This window comes from Coffea arabica, chromosome 4e (genome assembly GCF_036785885.1).
Source record: "Coffea arabica cultivar ET-39 chromosome 4e, Coffea Arabica ET-39 HiFi, whole genome shotgun sequence".
NCBI lineage: Eukaryota > Viridiplantae > Streptophyta > Magnoliopsida > Gentianales > Rubiaceae > Coffea > Coffea arabica.
In genome coordinates, this window is record NC_092317.1 from 28,849,368 (window position 1) to 28,870,775 (window position 21,408).

Here is a 21,408-nt window from a genome sequence, read left to right on the forward strand (position 1 = left end):
TTGTTGGTCACATGGCACCTAGTGTAAAAGATGTTGTCACGTTGAAGTTCATCTTTACTAGCTTGCGTAGCTAGTGCCCTTCTTGCTACCAATCCAACTTTGTCTTGAGTTGGAACTTCCTCTATCTCATCTTCCTCTTCAACCAAGGAAGGCATGTCTTTGTACTCCTCCTCTTCATCATCAGTGACAATGTCTCCATTTGGTAGCACAAGCATGGTTCTTGGATTTGGACATTGGCTTGCAATGTGCCCAATTCCTTGACACCTCCAACATTTGGTGTCACGATTCCTAGGTTTTGAAGTTTCAATTGTTGGTTTTGAAACAACCTTGGAGTCGGCTTTAGTAAAAGGTGGCCGTGAGCTTGACCCTTGATCTTGCTTCGGCTTTGGAGTGGTCCAAGTATTCGAACCTCTCTCTTCCCTGCTAGGCTGGAATGGTCGAGTAAATGTTTGTGGATGAGGGTTAGAATTTCTGGTTGTACCCCTCCTCTTGAGCCTTTGCTCAATCTTGATAGCCTTCTCCACCATATCTTCAATCTCCACATAGTATTGAAGCTCCAGTTGATCGGCTATTTCAACCCTCAGACCATTGAGAAATCTTGCCATTGTAGCCTCTCTATCTTCTTGAATATCAGCTCTTAACATGGAGATTTCCATGTCCTTGTAGTAGTCCTCAACTGAGCGTTGACCTTGTGTCAAGGTTTGAAGTTTTTGGTACAAGTCTCTATGGTAGTGACTTGGTACAAATCGCTTCTTCATCAATCTCTTGAGCTCAATCCAAGTGGTTATAGGTGGTTCTCCACACCTTCTCCGGCTTGTAACCACTTGTTCCCACCAAACTATGGCATAGTCGGTGAATTCTACTACGGCAAGTCTCAATTTTTGTGCATCGGTGTAGTCATTACAATCGAATACTAGCTCCACTCGACTTTCCCATTCAAGGTATGTATCCGGATCAGATTTGCCTTGGAAAGGAGGAATCTTCATCTTAATCCCCTTGATGGCGTCACCGATTGCTCTTGTGTTTCGCTTTGGTCTCCGTTGCTCGTATGCCTCATGTTCCGAATCGGCATTGGAGTCACTAGATTCCCCCAGGGTGGATTTTCCCCTAGATTTCCTAGAAGAAGCTCTAGACGAACTTAGTTGATCAATTTGCTCATGGATTGTTTCCAACCTTTGGTCAAATCTCCTCTGCATTTCCTTCCACATATTATCCATTTTAAGTGATAACTGAGCAATGGTAATTTCATGTTCCTGAGACATGGTGAAACCTGCAAAACTTGACAAATTGTTAGTAGAAAATGCCTCACTTGCTCCCTTAAGTGTTTCACTCCTCTCGTGTTTTCACTCAAGTGTGTATGGCACTCTAATGCTCTCACCAATTCACTTCTCAAACCACTTGTTTGTTTCCTTTGAAGAAATCAGAAATTTTCTCAAGGAAGTTCAATCAAACTTTAATCAATATAGCTCCCAATTGTATCAAAGGAACAAGGAAACAAAAAGTAGAAATGGAAAGCTCAAGTAATGAATAAGGAATGGAAGAGGAAAAAATTGATGTACAAAGAAAAAGAAAGTCCAAGTACGATGATGGAGTTCCCAAGTGCTTTACTTAATTGCCCAATTGATTTTTGGAAACAAGTTAGGTGTAGAACCTCTTTGGAAATCTCCCTAAAGCCGGCTATGACTATCTTAAAATTTATCCCAGATTTGGTAGCTTCCTAATCCCAAAAATTTTCCAGAATTTCCTTTTCCTTAACCTTCCAAAAGTCGGCTATAACAAATCAGAATTTGGTAGCTAAAAAAATTTCCAGATTTCTGCTCCTTTTAAACCTTCCAAAGTCGGCTGCAAAACAGAATTTGGTAGCTTCCTATTCTAACCGAGACTACTCCCTCCAATTTCCAGAAATTGGTGTTAAAAAACCCTTCCCTCTTGGCCGCACACCTTCCCCCAACAGTCGGCTCTCTCTCTTCTCCCAAGCAACAAGGCAATTCGGCTCCCTTCCTCCTTTGCAAGGCAAGACAACCGTGGGTCTTGTGTCAAGATAATGGCCTCCCAAGATGATACAAGTGATGTTACCCAAGACTCCCCCAAGCGACTTGCTCAAACAGCCTTCAAGAACTTTAGTCCTAAAATAAGGAAGCCATGTATGGATGCAAGATCTTACAAGAGACTTTTTATCCGAAGGGAAGTTCAAGTGTTCAAGTCCCAAGGTAATCAAGAACTCCAAGAACCTCGCAAGGTGGTGCACGTAGTCAAAGTTCAAGGTGATCAAGAATTCCAAGAAGAAGTTGGTCAGAATTTTTAAACCCTTCCTTTGCCTTAAATTTCTGTTTTTACGGATCAAATTCAAGAAGCAAAGTGTAGCAAATCAGGTCTTGGCAATAAAGAATCAAGTTCCTTCTTTTCTTTCTTGTTCGGCCTTGTCCTAGCCGATTGTGTGTTTCCTTTTTTTTTTTTTTTTTGACTCTACAAACACACAATTACTCGGCTGTTTTTGGGTAAAATTCCAGAATTTAATGTCACTCCAATGTTCTCCTTCAATCCTCCAATAACTATCAAAACATGTATCAAAATTTTGAGACTTCAAGATTAGTTTCAAGAAACTCAAGAATCCCTAGATTATTGTAGTTCCTCTTCAAGATTCCAACCCCAAACAAGTTTAACCACAAAAATCAGTTTAGGAAATTAATGAAAACAACTTGGTGGAATAAACTAAAGTTTGGACAGATTTGGCAAGAAACTTGCGCCCAAGGAAAACCCTAGTTGCAAGTGAAAACCCTAGCCGTCGCAGAAATTTTTTTTTTTTTTTTTGATATTTAAACAGAATATGCGACGAACAAAACACGGCTACACTTGAAGGCAGGCTTCAAGACAGAATCACACAACAAGTAATGCACGAAGTGGACACGAAGCAAAAGAAAACAAAGAGCGATGCAACAAGAACAACAAAGGCGGACAGAAATTTTTTTTTTTTTTTTTTTTGTAATAATGACTGGACTTGACACAAAGGAAGACATGACCAGAATTGCAAAATAAAATTGACTAGAAAGCTTACGAACAAACTCAACGGGATATACTTGATGTCGTCGACTAGCTCTGATACCAACTGATGTGAGACGGATCTAGACGAACACCAAGTTGGGATGATTGGCGGAACTTTGACCCTTCTATAATCATGAGCCACGAACTAAGGAGATTCCTTAACCCACGACTAGCAAATTTAGTGAACCAAAAGTATGGATAGAAGAACGCCACAATCAAGGAGACTACTTGATTGATAAGTTCAATGAACAGCTTGAGATTGATTCTCAAGTATTCAAAGGAAATTCTCTTGAGGCAAGAGAGAGTGAAATAACTCACATATATCTTATAAAATCTGAATTGTTCTTAATGAATGAAAACCTAGGCTATATATAGCCTTACAGGACTCAAACCCTAGAATGTCCAATGGACGACCTTGCCCTTCATTAAGGGTGAAAATGTCTAACAACTAATTAACTAAAATTAAGACTCTAAATTCGGCCAAAGTAAAGGGAAAATTGACCGAAATTATTAATGCTAACAAACAACTAATAATGGTAATTAAAACCCTAATTAGCAAGCTAGTACTCCGCGAACTAGTCTTTACTTGAATCTTCCAATTCCTCATGTGCTTGAATGGAATGGGCCTTGGTCTCTATATTCTCATCATGATCCTTCATTTTTCCCTACTTACATGCAAGGCCCACAACCTCACATCACCTCAAATATACCCCCTGAGCCACACACTTTTCATCACGCTACTGCTGAGCCTTTCTTGCCAGACCCTACCATTCAAAACAAACCAGAGATAGGAGAATGTTCTGCTCCTGTTGATATGAAGTTGCTCAAGCGCCTTGACCGTTTTGATGAGTTTATGAGGAAAAGTCAGGGTTTAAACAAGCAAGGAGTGCTGGACTATGACGAGCTTTGTCTCTTTCCAAATGTACAATTGCCTGAGGGATTCAAAACTCCGAAGTTTAACAAGTATGATGGGACAGGCAATCCCAAGACGCACCTCCGATTGTTCGCCAACAAGTTGGGTAGGCCAACAGATGATAAAAATCTGCCTTTGAGGCTATTCCCAGAAAGTCTGGAGGGGGATGCACTCGACTGGTATTCCAAGCTGAAACCCGAAGAAGCGAAGACCTGGCTTGACTTGTCCAACATTTTTGTAAGGCAATACGAGTATAATTGTGAGCTAGCTCCAACACGGACTACACTGGAAGGAACAAAAAGAAAACCCTCCGAGGATCACAAGACCTATGCTAAGAGATGGAGGAAAATAGCCGCAAAAGTCGAGCCACCAATGACTGAGGATGAAATCATACGCACCTTCATTAAGGCGCATGATCCGCCATACTTTGAAGAAATTTTCCGCATGACTGGATGCTCGTTTGCCGCTATTGTCAATAAGCTTGAAGAGTTCGATGACTTCGTGAAAGCTGGGAAGATTGTTAATGTCTCTGCCCTTAAATCCCAGTTGGATACCTTGCAAAGCCAAAGTAGTAATGGGAAGAAGCAACAATTCAAAAAGCAAGAGGGGGAAACTGCTTTTGTCTGGAATCAAAACCCTGTCTCAAAGCCCAGACGTCGACAATACCCTACCCACTCAAATCTTTACCCTTACTATTCAAACCCTCATCCTGTTTACCATACCAATACCACTCATCCTCAACCTCGACCAAATTACCCAAACACACCCACAACACCATTTTATATCTCCCCACATAACTTTCAAACTGGACCTTGCTCTCCTTATCATCCAAGACCAATCTTACCCGTCAACCATAACTACAACTATCAACAGACCGCTGTCACCCAAGACCCGGCCCGATATAGAACTTTTACCAATCTAGGTCGGCCCCTCGATCAACTATATGAACAGCTCAAGGCCGCGGGAAAAATTGGCACAATACCTCCTAAAGTCTATACTAAAGGAGTTCCCCCTGGTTATAATCCTCAATCTTTTTGTGCTTATCATTCTGGAGCTTCTGGGCATTCTACTACCAATTGTTGGGTACTTAAACACAAAATCCAAGACATGATTGAGGCCGGAGACATAATTTTGAAAGGGAGGGAAGAACAAGGACCAAATATAAAAACAAATCCTTTTCCTAAACACAAGGACACCTTTGAGGCATCCACCTCCAATGACAGAATTTGAAGGTCTTGAAAGAGCTCTGCACAATTTGGATGGCTGACTATCTTCCCTCTCGAAGGGAATTTTGATAAGTCTAGGGGTTGTCGTTTGCTAAAATTCATGAAAACTTTTTCTTGCATATGTGCATAGCTTAATGAAAGCGTCTTTTGCAATTGAGTTTTGTTTTGTTTCCGCTTTGATTTGGAGTTTCATGAAATGCACAATTTGATTATTTGTTTATTTGTTTATTGTTCTGGTTTTTGTTAATTCTTTGAAATGGCCAAAGGTGAAGTTATTTGACTCTTTGAATATCACTGTTCTGGAATTTGATAAAGCCCTTCATTGAAAATTCCTCCATTAAAAAGCCCTCATTGAGAAATTCCTTCCTTGGGAAAGCCTTCATTGAGAAATTCCTTCATTGAGAATGCCTTCATTGAGAAATCCTTCATTGAGAAAACTTTCATTGAGAAGAATCATTAAAAATCCCTTCATTGAAAAATCCCTTCATTTGCGAAATCCCTTCATTGAAAAATCCTTTCATTTGAGAAAATCCCTTTTCGGCCAGGTTGGAAGCTGATTTGTTAAGGCAGTGTCATTAACGATTGATTCTGATTGATGAAAAGCAGTTGAATGCTATGTGCCATGACCAACGTTGTCAAAACACATGACCTATGTTCATAACAAAAGGATCCGCCACCGATCTGCTGAAAAGGAAACAAAGTGCTAAAGCGATGAAAGACGAAGTCGAAGGCAAATTTGCCTCAAATTGACAAAGTTTATTGGGTGTTCAAGGGAGAGATGGAAGGACAGACATTCCCTTAACCTATCAACTTGGACATGTGTAAGATGTTCTTTATTTGATTATGCAAAGTTTCTTTTAGGAAATCATGCAAGGGGCGAGGCAAAAGTCAGGCCATCTTCCTTTTCAATCAAAACATTTCATCCCTAGTCATCCCCTTTGAGCTATCAGAACAATAATTTTCGTTTGGCAGCCCCTGAGAATTGCAAACCCCACACTGGGGCGAATTCATTTTGAAAAATGATCAGAAAGGAAAGAAAACCCCACACTGGGGCAAATGTATCTTTGAAAGAGATATGGGAAAAGAAAGAACCCCACACTGGGGCGAATTCATTTTGAAAAATGATCAGGAAGAAAGAACCCCACACTGGGGCAAATTTAGTTTTTGAAGAAAAATGCAAAAAAAAAATGCAAAGAAAAAAGAAAAAAAAAGAAGAGAAAATGCAATGAAAAGTACAAAGAAAGAAAAATTCAATCAAGCTGGGGCAAGTTTTCCTCGGTTTCGTTCAAAAATTAGAGATAATTTCAAAATGATGCAATCTCAGTTTATTTCACACCTTTCATCAGACCTGCTTTCAAGCCTCAACTTTTCTTGAAAAACACCCCACCTAACCTCATTACAAAAGCCCAAAAGTCCTGGCTTTCGTCACTTGCTGCATTTCTATTAGGGATTTTGCTAATCAACTGGCACGTGATGTCCATAATGCCTTCGTTAAGTCTATAAGGGAAGCGCATTTTTACTGATGCCAGCAATCTTCAACTTACATTCCTGAGTCGACTATGGTTGAGCTCTTCCATTATTTCATTAGGTGAAAAACCCACAAGGGCACCTCAAGAGAAAAAGAAAAAAGAAAAAAAAGAAGAAGAAAGAGAAAAGGAAAACCAACAAAAGGGTGGGGGGCAACCTTGGTGAAAACCCGAATGGGCGCCAAGGTAAGTTTCTGCAATGAGCAAGCACAAAGAAGAACAAGTGGTGGTTTGGTCCATTTGGATTTCTTCTCATTTTTGTCATACCTCTGACAACATTGAATTCCGGAGCTAAGATATCCAGAGATTTGAATATGACATCTGTTGGCCAAAAGCCGTGTCATTTTGTAAAAAATATTCTTTTGTAAATACATTCTTAGGAAACTCATTTTTTCCAAATTACTTGCATTCATGGCATTTTTTGTAGAATTTAAGCACAAATGGTTAGGTGTGCATTCTTGTACATATTCATTTTTACATGACATGTGAATTTTCTTGCATACCTCATTCTTTATCATTGAATTGTGGTGAATGACAATCCCCGTGGTTTATTGCAAAAGTATGCTTGGATTCAGTCATCTTTTGGAAATAGTTGAAATTCAGCCAAGCCAGCTACACAAACTTCATAATAGGGCAAAGCACATACCTGGTCAGTTTGAAAATCGGAAGAGTCTTAGGGTGAGAAATCCAACTCAATCGGCTGCCGCAGCAAAAGTTGATAAAAGCGTCGAAAGACTCATGTTTACACGATTCTCAAAGGAAAACGGATCAAATGGTGGTGGCAATTTCTTTGTTTTTCTCTTTTGCAGGAAAATTGCATGCACAAATGAAAGTAGTCACACCTCGCACTGGAATCGGTGTCGGAAAAGTCCTCCGGTGAACAAAGGCAGATCAAAAATATTGCAAGCAAATCTGATCAAAAGGTGCAACAACATCAACTATGGACCCAAAATTGCAGAAAATTCACCATACTGGGGCAAATTATTTTGACAAAATTCTCTCAATCAGGATTTCTGGAAAAATCAAATTCAATTTCTTGTTTTTTGAAAAATCACATTGAATTCTTGTTGGCGATATCTCAGCGCTCGCCGCGCTCTCTTCTATCTTCCCCTTTTGACAATCACACTTAATTTCTTGACCAATTGGACGGCAGGACCGGGTTTTATCCCGCTGACCGCTTACTTCGGCAGGACCGGGTTTTATCCCGCTGACCGCTTATTTCGGCAGGACCGGGTTTTATCCCGCTGACCGCTTACTTCGGCAGGATCGGGTTTTATCCCGCTGACCGCTTATTTCGGCAGGATCGGGTTTTATCCCGCTGACCGCTTACCTCGGCAGGACCGGGTTTTATCCCGCTGACCGCTTAGCTCGGCAGGACCGGGTTTTATCCCGCCCGCTGACCGCTTATTTCGGCAGGACCGGGTTTTATCCCGCTGACCGCTTACTTCGTTGGGACCGGGTTTTATTCCGCCAACCTCGGCAAGACTGGGTTCTATCCCGCTGACCGTCCACATCACGGCAGGCTCGGGTTTGATCCCACTGTCCGATTGTCAAGACGTTTCATTTTCATTGCCACTAGCCGTGGGTCAGTCCCACTAGTGAGCATTTCTTTTTCACAGCCACTAGCCGTGGGTCAGTCCCACTTGTGAGCATTTCATTTGCATCACTAACAAACATGGGTCATTCCCATTAACACTTCATTTCACTTCTTTCATTTGCATCACCAATGAACATGGGTCAATCCCACCAACACTTCAATTCATCCAATTTTAAATTTATGTTCGGGTCAGTCCCGTTTAAATTCTGTCTGGGTCTATCCCAATTTTAAATTTCTGTTCGGGTCTATCCCGTGGGTCTATCCCAATTTTACATTTCTGTTCGGGTCTATCCCGTGGGTCTATCCCAATCTTCAATTCCTGTTCGGGTCAGTCCCGTTTTAATTTTCATGTTCGGGTCAGTCCCGTGTTAGAATTCCTGTTCGTTGGAATCTTTTGCAGCCCAATAACACAGGTAAGTATTTGGTGTCTACTTCTTTGTCTCAAGTTTTTCCAAAACTCAGACAAAGAGGGGCAAACTGTAGACACCAAATTTTGAATAATTTGTATGTGGCATCTATTTCATGATTTTCATTTTAGATTGCTTGCATTTTAGTTCGTTATTGTGTGTTTTGCACTTTTAGTTGTTATGTTATTTTAGTTTTATTCATTTTTGCCTTGTTAGTTTGTTTCATTTGCTATTTGTCAGTTTAATTTTATTCACTTTTTAGTTTTAGTTTTTAGTTTTTAGCTTTTTTAAAAGTTTAGCGTAGAGTTTTCTTGAAAAGATGGAAAAAGAAAGGAAAAAGGAAAATTTGTTCACAAAAATATGTTATTTCTTTTTTTTTGGCATTTTAGTTATTTTTATCAAGTTATTTTGAGAAAAGAAAAAAAAAGAAAAAAAGGAAAAATGAAGAAAATTCGAAAAATGGACATTTTTGTTGTTTTTATTTGTTTAGTTTGTTTTTTTTTATTTTATTTATTTGTTCTCATTATTATTATTATTATTACATGGTTTTGTCATTTTGTTATTTTTGTTTTTATTTATATTATGTATTTACTTAATTAAAAAAAAAAAAAAAAACGCGCAGCATGAAGGCTGCGTTTTTGCCGCAGCTTGCAAGTGAACTTTGGGGAGCTCCTTAGCTGCAAATTTCAGAAGAGTGGTTGAGGATTTAGGGTTGGACGTCTGATATAAATAGGTAGAGAGGTTAGCAGCCGCAAAGGGGGAGAGAGTTTTGGAAAGAGAAGGGCTACGGGAGAAGGTTTTGAGAGGAAAGAGTTACGGGAAAAAGAGAGAAGAAAGAAACGGCAAAAGAGTTTGACGGCTAAGGTTGGTAAGAAAACTAGAAACCAGGAGAGATAGAGAGGTTTTGGGGGCGGTTGGAACTGAGGAAAAATCTGAGGGAAAGTTTTTGGATGGCGGCTGAGAGCTTGAGAGCTTCGTGAGAGGAATGGAGGGCTGAAGCAGAGAAGAAGCTAAAAAGAAACGAAACAAAAGGGATTCGGCTGTGAGAGAAGTAAGAGGCCAGAACCTCAAGCCCGCGCTTTCTTCGCCAAAGTCTGCAAAGATTCATCTTTTCGATCTCTGGTAGGGCCTCTTCAACCTCTTGCAGACGCCGACTGCAGATTCAAGCCCAGGCAGAAGCTTCAACTCCAAAGCAGTGAATAGGTAGCTTTCAATCCTTCTTGTCTTTGCCATTTCGTATGAAATCTGGGCTCTTGCTTAGTTATGGGTCTTGCATCTAGTCCGTGCCGTTTGTGTTCCTTTTAGCCAGAACTGAACGTCATTTTCGTTATTCCTGGCTGGTCTCTTGTTGTTTCCATTCCTTTCTCTCGCTCATCTTGTTCGAAAGCTTACTTGTTTTGCCCGTGAGTTGAAGAGCCAAGCTGATGCTTGGCGATTTTTGTTGGGATGGGGACGGACACAATATATTGGCATGTGAGCAAAGGATTTGACATCCATGAAGAGTTTTTGAATAAACTTTAGCAGGTCGTAAGTTCATCCGTGTGTTTTCTTTTGCTGTTTTTCCTTGCCTGTAACAACCCAGTCCACTAAGAGGCTTTCATTACCTACTTGATGAGATAAATTGGATAGAAGGTGTTGGGTTTGCATGTTTGGGGGAGCCGAAATGCTTGAATCATATGCGGAGGCTTAATGAAAAAGTGAATTCCTGGTCACTAAGCCACTGTCACACAAATGTTTGTCCAGATTTTTTTTTTGGGTACCAATTTCTGCTATGTTCCCTTGTTTGTTTGGATGACAGAGTCGAGAGTGTTTGTTGTTTAGTTTAAAAACTATGATCCTGGTTGAAGATTGTTGAGCAAGCTGTGTTCAGATTTTCGTTTCGGTCACCAAGACCTTAAGAGCAAAGAGTTGCGGAAGCAACCTTGGCTGGAATTTACAGAATGCATGAGTTTCGTTGTGACCTTTTGCACCAGTTTCTTCTCTATGTTTCTTGTTGTTTGGATGTCAAAGTCATATCTTGTTTGTTTAGTTCAAAGTTTGGATCAAGGTCGTGCATTTGGACCAGAAATATGTGTTTGTCGACCAAAAATGCAGCAGTTTTGCTTGGTTAGAGTTGCCATTTGAAAATAAATCTTGCTGCAGCTTTCTTTCCTTCCTTTGTTGTTGATCAAAAACAGTTTTTGCCATCTTAATCTTGCAAACAAAACTTCTTGTTTTGATTTGGGTCAATAATTTCTGGTTTAATGAACTTGTTTGTATGATGAAATGGATGCAATTGTTGCTGGAATTTGCCGCAAGTTTGAGAAAAGGCAGCCGCTGGTTCATAGTGCAGAATTTTGCTGTTTCAGAAATTTTCTTTGAGTTTGCATGAAATGTTCATCAGAATTTGTGTAGTTTGCTGCTATGTTTTCGATGGTGGGCTTTATTGCTTAGTTTGAAGCTGTGTATCTGGATTTGCTATGTGCTTGAGTGTGGTTTCGGTTGATGAAGCACAACAGAAATATTGCAGAAACAAGCTTCCTATGTGGATTGCATATAAAACTACTGCTGCATTTTTCCTGTTTCTTTGTGCTATCAAACCTGCAACGAAATTGTGTGTTTGGTTGATGTTTGATAGGTAGAAATCTGAGCATTTGATGAGCCTGTTTGCATTGTAAAATGGGTAAAAGCCGTGGCTAGAAACTTTGCAGCAAACTTGAAAGTAAAAGAAAGCATGTTGCATTTTAGTTGCAGAAGTCTAAGCCATACGTAGCTGCATATTTTGCATGAAAATAATTTCCAAAAATTGCACCTTGACCCCTTGGCTTCTAACTAATGCTACTATGACCCAACCAATTGAATAAGTTCATCAATTTGGTCCTTGGTAATTTTAATTCTACATTTGCACTGCTTGTTTGTTTTAATTAATTACTATGCTTTGTTTCAATGGCACTTAATTCATGACTTTAGGGGCTTTATGACCAAGTGAGCTTGTGTTTGCCTATTTTCTCTAATTTTTCCAAATAAATTGGTACCTTGACCATTTCTTTTATTTTGGAGGATAAATAAGTGATTTCACTTCATTGGGCCCCAATTTCAAGGGAGGTACACTCCATTCCTCATTTGCACTTCATTTGACCCTATGTGCTCCTATGTGTTGTGTGAATATGCCTGCCTACTCCGCTTTCCTTACCTCCTTGCATGCATTTACTTGCTTTTACTTTTATTTAAGTTTTATGGGGTATGTGTACACCTCTTGGCTTGTAATAGATAGGGCTCGGAGAGCATCTGGTCCATTTCCCTTTCCCCTTTATGCTTTTATGGGGTATGTGTACACCTCTTGGCTTGTAATAGATAGGGCTTGGCGAGCAATTTGGTCCATTTACCCCTTCCCCTTTTGTTTTAGTTAGTGAATGTAATAGGTTCATTAGCTTGGTTGCATGCCTACGTGTTAAGTGTTACTCGCTTTATTAGGCTCTTGCATCTAGTCGAGCATGCTAATTGTTATGTGCTATGTGTCTATAGGTGTTTGGCATGTCTAATCGCTTTCCATAGCTATGAATGAATGTGATGGATGAATGTACGTCACCACACTAGTCCAATGCTAGTTGTGGCTCATTATTTCATTAGGAATTCATAGAAAGGGCTAGTCCAACGCTAGACCCAATAGGATTTTTCCTTTGTTTTCCATTAATGCATTATTTGCCTGTTCACTACATATCATGCATCTTCCCTTAGTTTTATCATCTGGCATGCTCCTCGCACCCCTTTTCCCCTCATTTTAGGATTTTTGCATCTCATACTAGTTATAGGGTTCATTTGCCTGGAGAGTCCCCTTTCGATAAGGGAAACGAGCGAGTGTGGCTACTCGATAGCCTTAGCACGCTAGTTTTGCCTTCTAATCAAAGGGAAGATTAAGTCACAAAGTTAGGACTCCCCGTTCCCGTCTTGATGCATTCCTATAGGATTCATACATTCTATTCATTCACTATCACATACACTTACTTTATATTCTAACCCTTTTTCCACATTCTCACTTCACACTACTTTTGGACGTTTTCACTTAACTACTCACACTTTACACTTTTATTTGCACACGTGCACCTTTATATCCCTTCACTTGCACACGAACACTTTTTATCTTCATTTGCACACCTCCACTTACATCCTATTATTTTTATCATTTTTCTCATTTCACACAAACTCACATTTTCACATGGCATGCATTCCACTCATTTGTACGTCATTTAGATTTATGTGTGACCTCTCCAAAGGATCATTACTGGGCTTCACAATTAATGTGATTGGCACCACTCAACCTTTGAAGAGAAATTTCCCCCATGTCCCGTAGGTCTAGGTTTTTGCATTCACGTAGTCATATCCAACATGCGATACATACCTTGGGTAGAAAAATTAGGAGAAAATGGTTTAAGTCACGCAACTAGCCTTGGCTAGGTCGAAGGGGTGCCTTGGATTTTTATCCTTGCCTTCCCCTTCGTCAAATGTGACCCCCGATCCCTCTTTTGGTTACGTAGACCCAAAAGTTCTCTAAAAGGGTTTATTTACTTTTTTCATTCAAAAACAAAAATCATTTTTGGGTGACTTGGTACACCCTAACTCTATACCAAGTGGCGACTCCATTTTTCAAAAAAACCCTTTTTGGACTTTATATGGCCAAACCGTCGCTTTATCAAGTCCCATGGCCTTTATTTTCATTTTGCACACGTTCACACCACACTACACAACACATCACACATTTCCACATTCAAAAGTGGGGCGCGACACCCCCTAAGGCGAACCAGAGGGTTCAGCGGACCGCCTGCCCAGCTCTCGCCGGGACTCAGTCGAGCACTTCAGGCAACCATCGGAAAACAATAAGAATAACATAAAACGGTCCAACTTAAATCAAACTTATATACAAAGCCATCCCAAAAGCAATACAACTTATGTACAAAGGTTCTCCATACTCCATACAACCAGCCCACCAAACATTGGGGCGAGAACCATAACAAAAGAATCAAAAGTACTAGATCGGCTAGTCTATACGTAGCTTCCGTTCTTGCACGTCTTCCCCTGCTAAGGAAAACAAAAAAACTAAAGGAATGAGCTAGAAAGCTCAGTGAGGTTCCGTACACATAGGCAACAAGAGAATCAATGCATTCAATACTTATAAACAACAATTCGAGATACAAGTACCAATAAAGCGATAAACACATTCATTAAAAGGATACGGGCTCACAAGGAGCCATTCGTTCATTCGTTCATTCATTCATTCTCCTTTCATCCCCTACCTTCAATCATTTGAAAATGCATTTTATATAAATAAAACCCCCTCATTCATTCATTCATTCATTCGTTCATTCACCCCGTCCCTGGCTTTTGGCCAGGCTCCACCAACCTACAAGGTAATACTCGAGTATACCGAAACGTTCACCCAAGTCCCTAATCGCCCGACCGAGTCCGCTTCTGGCTCGAGACGACCGGTAACAAGGGGCAATGGCCAGTTCAGCCCAAAAGGCTTACATTCATGCACAATTAACATTTCAATCGCTCAATCATTAAAACTTCACAATCATTTAGGCTAAGTGCGATAAAGTACACACTCGCCTCGAAAACTCATTTAGCAAGCATTGAAAGCATTTAACATGTTATCAATCATTCAAACAAGCCATATCATCATGAAACGTAGCAAACAAGGAACACTCACCTATACACGCAAAATAACGCCCACTTCTCAATCACCAATGAAACCTAGAATGACACAAAGACCACATTACAATCCATCACACAGGATTTGGATGAAATCAAGAAATACCCGACTACGCGCGAGTAAACGCATAAAAGAGGCATTTGAATCCGTGGGCAAGAATAACCCTAATGCGACCCAAACCAAAAGGGTTATCAAATTTGTAACAAAAACACTTCACTCAAAACAATTCAAATTTTCCAGGAAATAAGCTAAGGCAATATTCTTTCGGAATCGTTTGTATGACTCAATAGCATATATATTCAAGTGGTCAATAAATGACCGAAGCCAATAAAAATCATGTGAAAAGGAGGACACAATACTTTAACTTCCACACTTAAAACCTTGCTTAGAACAATGCACTTATGGACGATAAAACCCGAACTCATACCTCTATAGGTTGGAAAGGCTTAAGGAACATTTGAAGTTTGAAACGGAAGAGGTATCATGTTTTCAAAAGATAAAACGGTTACATTATTTGCCAAAGAACAATATACGAGTTCGAATAGAAACTTAGCCTTCGAGCCCTTAATCAAAGACCCGAAGACACTTCCAAGGAAATACGTTCAATTTGATATGAAATACATTTCCAAAACCCACTTGAACTTATTCAATTTACAAGAAAAGAAACGGACGGCATGTCCCTTGTGTTTACCTATTTTCCAGCCATTAATGGCTTCATTATCTTTCTTAAATCAGCCCCAACATGGCATATAGAATAATCCCATCCAAAAGCCATCCACTAGGCTTACAAGTCATATAAATACACAATAAATACAAAAAGCAAGCTAGAAACATTTTCGGATAAAAACAGTTTTGGCATCATTTTGCGGTTTTGGCACCATTGGTGCTATGATTATCGGATGAAGGTGTAAAACCCACCGTTTTGAAGCTGAGAGACAGGGCTACAACAATGTAGAAGGTCACTCAGTCCAGTTTTGAGTGTAAACAGGTCAAAAATACAAGATACGTCATCAACAACCTAAAACAGATTCACCAAAATGCATTCTAGCGGAAACATCATAACTCAGGCTCTACAAGTCCAAATCCAGAAAATCCAAAGGCATATGGTAGCTAAGACATCAAGCTACATTTCATCAGAAGACCTCAAAGGCCAAATCGTGCATTTTCATGGTCGAAAATGGAAGAATACACGAAAACAGAAATCTGGGCGCGAAACAGGTTTCGCAAACAGTCAAGGGTATTTCGGTCACTTCACATGATACAGTGGTCAGATCAGGTTGAAACTTTACAGGCAACTCGTTTATAGCCTTGGCTACAACTTTCATGTTTTGAGCAAAATCTAATTCGGTGAGGATCAGGGTGAAAAGTCACGGCCAAATTCAGTAAACAGGCAACCCTGTTCGCAGCACCCCTTCCTAGACCAGTCTCAGTATTTTCGACTTATGTCACTCTACACAACTCCGATGAACCTGAAATTTTGCAGGCACTTCAAACACATCAATACCTACAACTTTCATGTTTTGAGCCAAGGCCAATTCGGCCTCTAACTATATGCTACAGTGCCGGACAGAATTGAGGGTAATGAAACCCTAAGTTTTCCAAATTTCCTTCCAAACACAAATTTCTTGCAATTAACCATCATTCACACCAACTAGCCTCATTCTATAACATTTACATTCATCATACTTGGCCACATAGACAAAATCATATGCAAACAGAAAAATCATAATTAAATAGAAAACTTCACCATAATCAACCCAAATCAAGATATAACTCACAAAATAACATATCCAACCCTTACAATTCACAATTTAACCATTAGCAATGCAAGAGAGAACTTTCTTAATCATCTTACCTCACAACTCAAGAAGACTAGCAATTCCAAGCTCCTCTTTAAAATCACTCCACCCAAAAGCTTTAACCTTCCAAGAAGCTCACTTGTACGGAGGGAATTTAAAATCTATTGGTGAAGTTTCAAGATTGAAGGAAAATCAAAGATGAAGATTGAAGAGTTTTTCTCTCTTTGCTCTCAAAGCTCACGGCTGAACAAGAAGAGAAATGAGATATTTTGGTGCTCAAAAGTGATAAGAAGGAAGAAAAAAAAACGCTGGTCAAACCAGCTGTCCTGTCACAATCCGACCGGTTTCTGGCCGGATTCCCGGCCGGATTCCTGGCCGGATATGAGGCAGAGACGAAACACATTTTTTTTTTTAAAACTTCTCCACAATCCGGCCAACAATCCGGCCAAGAACTGGCCGGATTCGGTCCTTCAGCATTTTCACAAAATTTTCCCTCTTTTCCAAGTTTGATTGCCACGCTCAATTGTACTTCTAACACGTGCACATACATACATATCTCATACATAATTGCACATAACAACAAGGCCTTCCCGTTTTTGAAACGATTAGTGAACAATACTTCAATTAAACAAGCAACGGGAATAAACCAAAACTCTTAGAAAGTATGAAAGGTTTAGGGTTCTCACACTCTCCCCCCCTTAGGAAATTTCGTCCTCGAAATTTTTCTCACCTTCATTAGCCTCAGGCGAGTTTCGAACCGTTCGGTTGTCTAATGCATACACTTTGGCCGGTACACTTGTTCGGTTTCCTCTTTCTTTCACCGGTTGTGATTTAGTTCCATCCAGTGACTGAGTACTACCCTCACGTGGATGCCTCCTTGGACAATTGCTCACTTGATGCTCACTGCTTCCACATATCAAACATTTCCGCCCTTTCCGCCAACAAGCATCCTCGGTGTGATTTGCCTTTCCACAGTAACCGCAAATCACGTGAGAGGTCATCTTTGGACTATCTTGAGAAATCTCCTTAGATCCGATTTGGCTTCCTTTCGTAGACCTCTCATCGATCGCCCCTATTGTGACGACCCCACCTTTCCCTAAGGCGTACCAAAGGGTTCGGCAGACCGCCTGCCCAGCTCTCGCCAGGACTCACTCACTATCTCAATCGAGTCACGTACACACATCCATGAACCATAAATAACATTCCCAATTCAAGCTTATAATTTACATTAATAGAAATCGAAGTACAAAGTCTCAATACACCAAACTAGTTCAGAACGTATACAATCCAAGTACAACATGTTTCATTCGAGGAATAGCGCGAGTACAAGACCAAAAAGTCAAAAGTCAAACAAAAGGCTACGCTAGTCTTTTACAAGTCTCACGCATCACTCGTACCCCTGAAAGGAAAACAAATGGAGTGGAATGAGCTAAGAGCCCAGTGAGGTTCCAAATAGCAAATTGACCATTATTTATAAGTACGAGTTTTCGATATAGCAAAGTAACGAGCATAAAGTGTTCATAAAGTGTTCATAAAGTGTTCATAAATGTGAACAGTAGCACGTCAAGTAGCAATCTTAAAATGAGCGCATGTAGAAAATTTTTCAAAAGAAACAATAATCCAATAAACAATAATCATTCCAAAGTATAAGGATACGGATGACTCTCAGGAGTCAAATTCCCATTGCATTACCAGAAGCTTGATCCCGTAGTAGTTGACACTCCGTCAACTTTCAAGTAAGTAACCAATCCAGTAGAACACCACTTAAACGACTCTCCGTCCACCGTTCAACCCCCAGCTGGGCCCAAAATCCTCAAGAACACGGGTGGTAATACTCGAGTATACCGATTAGTCGAGGAGATATCACTCCACTCGACGATACAAGAGACCCAGGGTTCGTTACCCAATCGACCAAGCCCTTGCCGGCTCGACTAGAGTAACTCGCCACAGGGTTTCTGGAATTCCAGGAAGTGCGCGCATCATAAACAAGTATATCAAGTCAATTGCAACAATAAACAAGTATATCACGTAAGGGCAAGTGCGATAAAGTACACTCTTGCCCTTACAATTCACGTATATAACATGTAATCAGATTGGTCACGTATCAAGTTCAAGTATCAAGTTCAATTCGGTATTTGAAAGCACTCACCCAAAAGATATAGTGCTACTGGTCACTTTCAGGTTATACTCCGAGTTCGGAGTCCAAATCTGCGATAAAACTCAATTTGAGAACTTTGAAACATGACTAGAGTTCGAAACTTAGACGTTTCGTTCAATAAGAATCAAGAAATTGAAATTCACTTGGAGAATACTCGTGAGATACTCGCTCACTTTTTAAATGATAAAACTTTGTAACATTTATACTTGAAATGGTCATGCGAGTCAAAAGTACAAGGGAAAACGTACTTTGAGCAATCATTATTTCATTTCTCAAGGGTACAAGTTCGGCCAAGTCCTTACTTATATACCTCGAACAAGAAGACTCAAGTACCCTAGATGGTTCAAGTACTATTCATATCAACTCGACCCAAGTCGCAAGTGTATTTATATAGTCCTCGAGCGTAAATTTGGGCAGCATGCCCTTTGTGTTTACCTAATTTTCCAGCCATTTAGGCTTCATTATTTTTCTTCAACAACAGCCCAACAACATACATATCAGCAATTTATGTCAAGAGCCGTTCCATAGGCTCACAATATCATAACAACAAGAACCGCATCAAGTACAAGTGCAGAAATTCAATGTGGCACAAGACAGATTTGACGTATACAAGCGGAAATAACTTATCCAAGGCTACACTTATCGGATTAATACGAAACCTGTGCCATTTCGAAGCTAAGACACAAAGCTACAACATTTATGAAGGTCACTTAGTCCATTTCCTAATGTAACTTAGTAAAAATCTCAGACTACTAAACCAGAAACCAATTCATCGGCTGTTTAAACGCATTATGCTGTAGCGGACCTAACTCAGTGTACACAAGTCCGAATCAGGTTTTATTTGAGGCATTTTAAAGCTACTTCAGAACACTACAACTTTTATGTTTTGGCCCAGAGCTAAATCAGAATGGATCCTGATCAAAAATCGTGATAAACTGGACTGAACTGAAGAAACGGACTGCTGGGAAATTCTTAAAACAGCAAGGGTATTTTGGACTTTTCACGACCTCCGTTGCTCCGATTGAGCTGAAATTTTACAGGCACCTATAAAATGCCATTCTATACAACTTTCCTTCTTTGATAAAAGGCCAATTCGGCCTCTAACATATAGGTACAATTTCGGACAGAATGCTTGGGAAATTTTCCAGAAATCTGGAATTTTTAGCTCTAAGTGTAATTTCCTCAAATTTCTGGTTCTAATCACCACTAAACAACCTTATATAACCTTAATTGCAACATTTACACATCATACATCACATTGAGCAGAAAATCAGAACCCCTAGTTCATCAAATAAATTGGGGAAAACCTCTAAATCATGCTAATCATCCATGATTCCACCACTATAATCAAACTACTAACTTAATTTAACAAAATCAAAAGCAAAACTTAGAGAGATGAGTTCTCTTACCTTGGTTAGAAGTCTCTAAAAGCAGCCCCAAGCTTTCCTTTTCCAAACTTTCACCACCAAACACTAACTAACCACTCAAAGACAAGATTAATCGGTTTCTTTTGTTTGATTTCTCACTTTGTTGGTGGATTGAAGAAGAAATGGAGAAGAGTTTTGTTTTTCCTCTCTTGTTCTTACTCTCTCTCTCTCTCGGCTCTTAGCAGCAGAAAATGAAGAGAAATGAAGCTGATTTTTGTCTTATAAGGAGTAAGAAGGTTAGAGTTAATTAAGACCACAATTTGGCTAACACTTGGACAATTCTTAGCCACTAATTTTTCTCTTTCTTCCCCTTGCTTATAAGCCACAAATTTCGGTCCCCTTAGCTGTAATATAAGAAGATATTTTGGCTCAAATATCAATAAGCTTGTGGTGCAAGAAAGTGGTGGTCCAGTGGTGCGTTCAAACGGTAGTGCGCGGGACCCGCCGGTTCGCGCCGTTTTTCTTAAAAACTCACGTACTAGGGTTTTTACTTCCCATTCACTAACCTTATTTTACTGCTACTACTCACATATTATTTTTCACTTAAAAGTCACTTTTAATCTCCAAATTTAATCCTTACTCTGTATCGAAAATTCATCCGGCGAAAAATCGCGAAAACCCTAATTTTACTCCAAACTTGAAACCAAAGCGTAAAACCTTATTTTCTAGGTTTATTTACACTTATCATGGGATAATTGGATAGTAGGGCTTTAATAAATGATAATCTTCAAATAAAAAGAAATTTTTAAGAAAACGTGAGGATTTTCCAATTCCAGTAATTAAAATTAGGGTTTCAATTAAAATATGAGAGATTTAGGAAAACCGGTTAGTCACAAGTAAACTAGGGTTTTTGGCTACAATATTAGGGTTTCTAGTCTTTTAAACCAAAATAAGGTTTTAAATCAACCCAAAGAAATACACTTTAATATTTTCTTCACAAACAACCTCCTAATATTCGGGATGTTACACCTATTGTCCAGGGCGGATAGGATAACTGGCTCACCTTTTTCACTTTAGAAGGCGCCATCGTTTCACTAAACTCTTCCAATCCACTATCCGAAGCACCCCTTTTTCGCGTTTGGGAGGCCTTTATTTGTGCCTTGGCACTCTCAATTCGTTGAGCCTTCTCAAGGGCCTCCGTAAACGTATTCACTTGCGCTGCAGCTAACGCCTCCTGGATGTCCAAGTTCAATCCCTGTATGAACCGTCTTACTCTTCTTGGTTCCGTGGCCACTAATTCGGAAGCAAACTTGGATAGTTTGGTGAATTTCGTTTCATATTCAGCCACACTTAATGTCCCCTGGCGTAGTCCAATAAATTCGTCCTCCCTCCTTTCTTGGACTAAAGGTGGAAGGTACTTCTCATTAAATTCTCTGGTAAAGTTCACCCAGGTCCACACGGTTTGTTCTCTATCCCACTTTGCCCTAACTACGTTCCACCACGCTCGGGCCGGTCCTTCAAATTGGAACACCGCAAAGTTCACTTGTCTTTGCTCAGTGTAGTTCAAGGCTGTGAAACCATGGCCTCTAACCATTGTTCAGCAGTGTCCGGATCAGGCCCTCCAAGGAATTTCGAAGGATTAAACTTCTGAAACCTCTCTAGAGCCCGATCTTCTCCTATTTCA

At 40.0% G+C, this 21,408-nt stretch overlaps 1 long non-coding RNA gene across 1 annotated transcript; it reads right to left on the reverse strand.

Moving 5' to 3' along the window:
- Positions 1–17,396: 17,396 nt before the first annotated feature.
- LOC140005758 (uncharacterized) lies at positions 17,397–19,954 on the reverse strand. Its single transcript, XR_011813327.1, has 2 exons — positions 19,767–19,954; positions 17,397–17,598 (listed from the first exon to the last, which is right to left on the reverse strand). It is a non-coding gene; the product is annotated as an uncharacterized lncRNA (long non-coding RNA).
- Between the last annotated feature and the right edge of the window lie 1,454 nt (positions 19,955–21,408).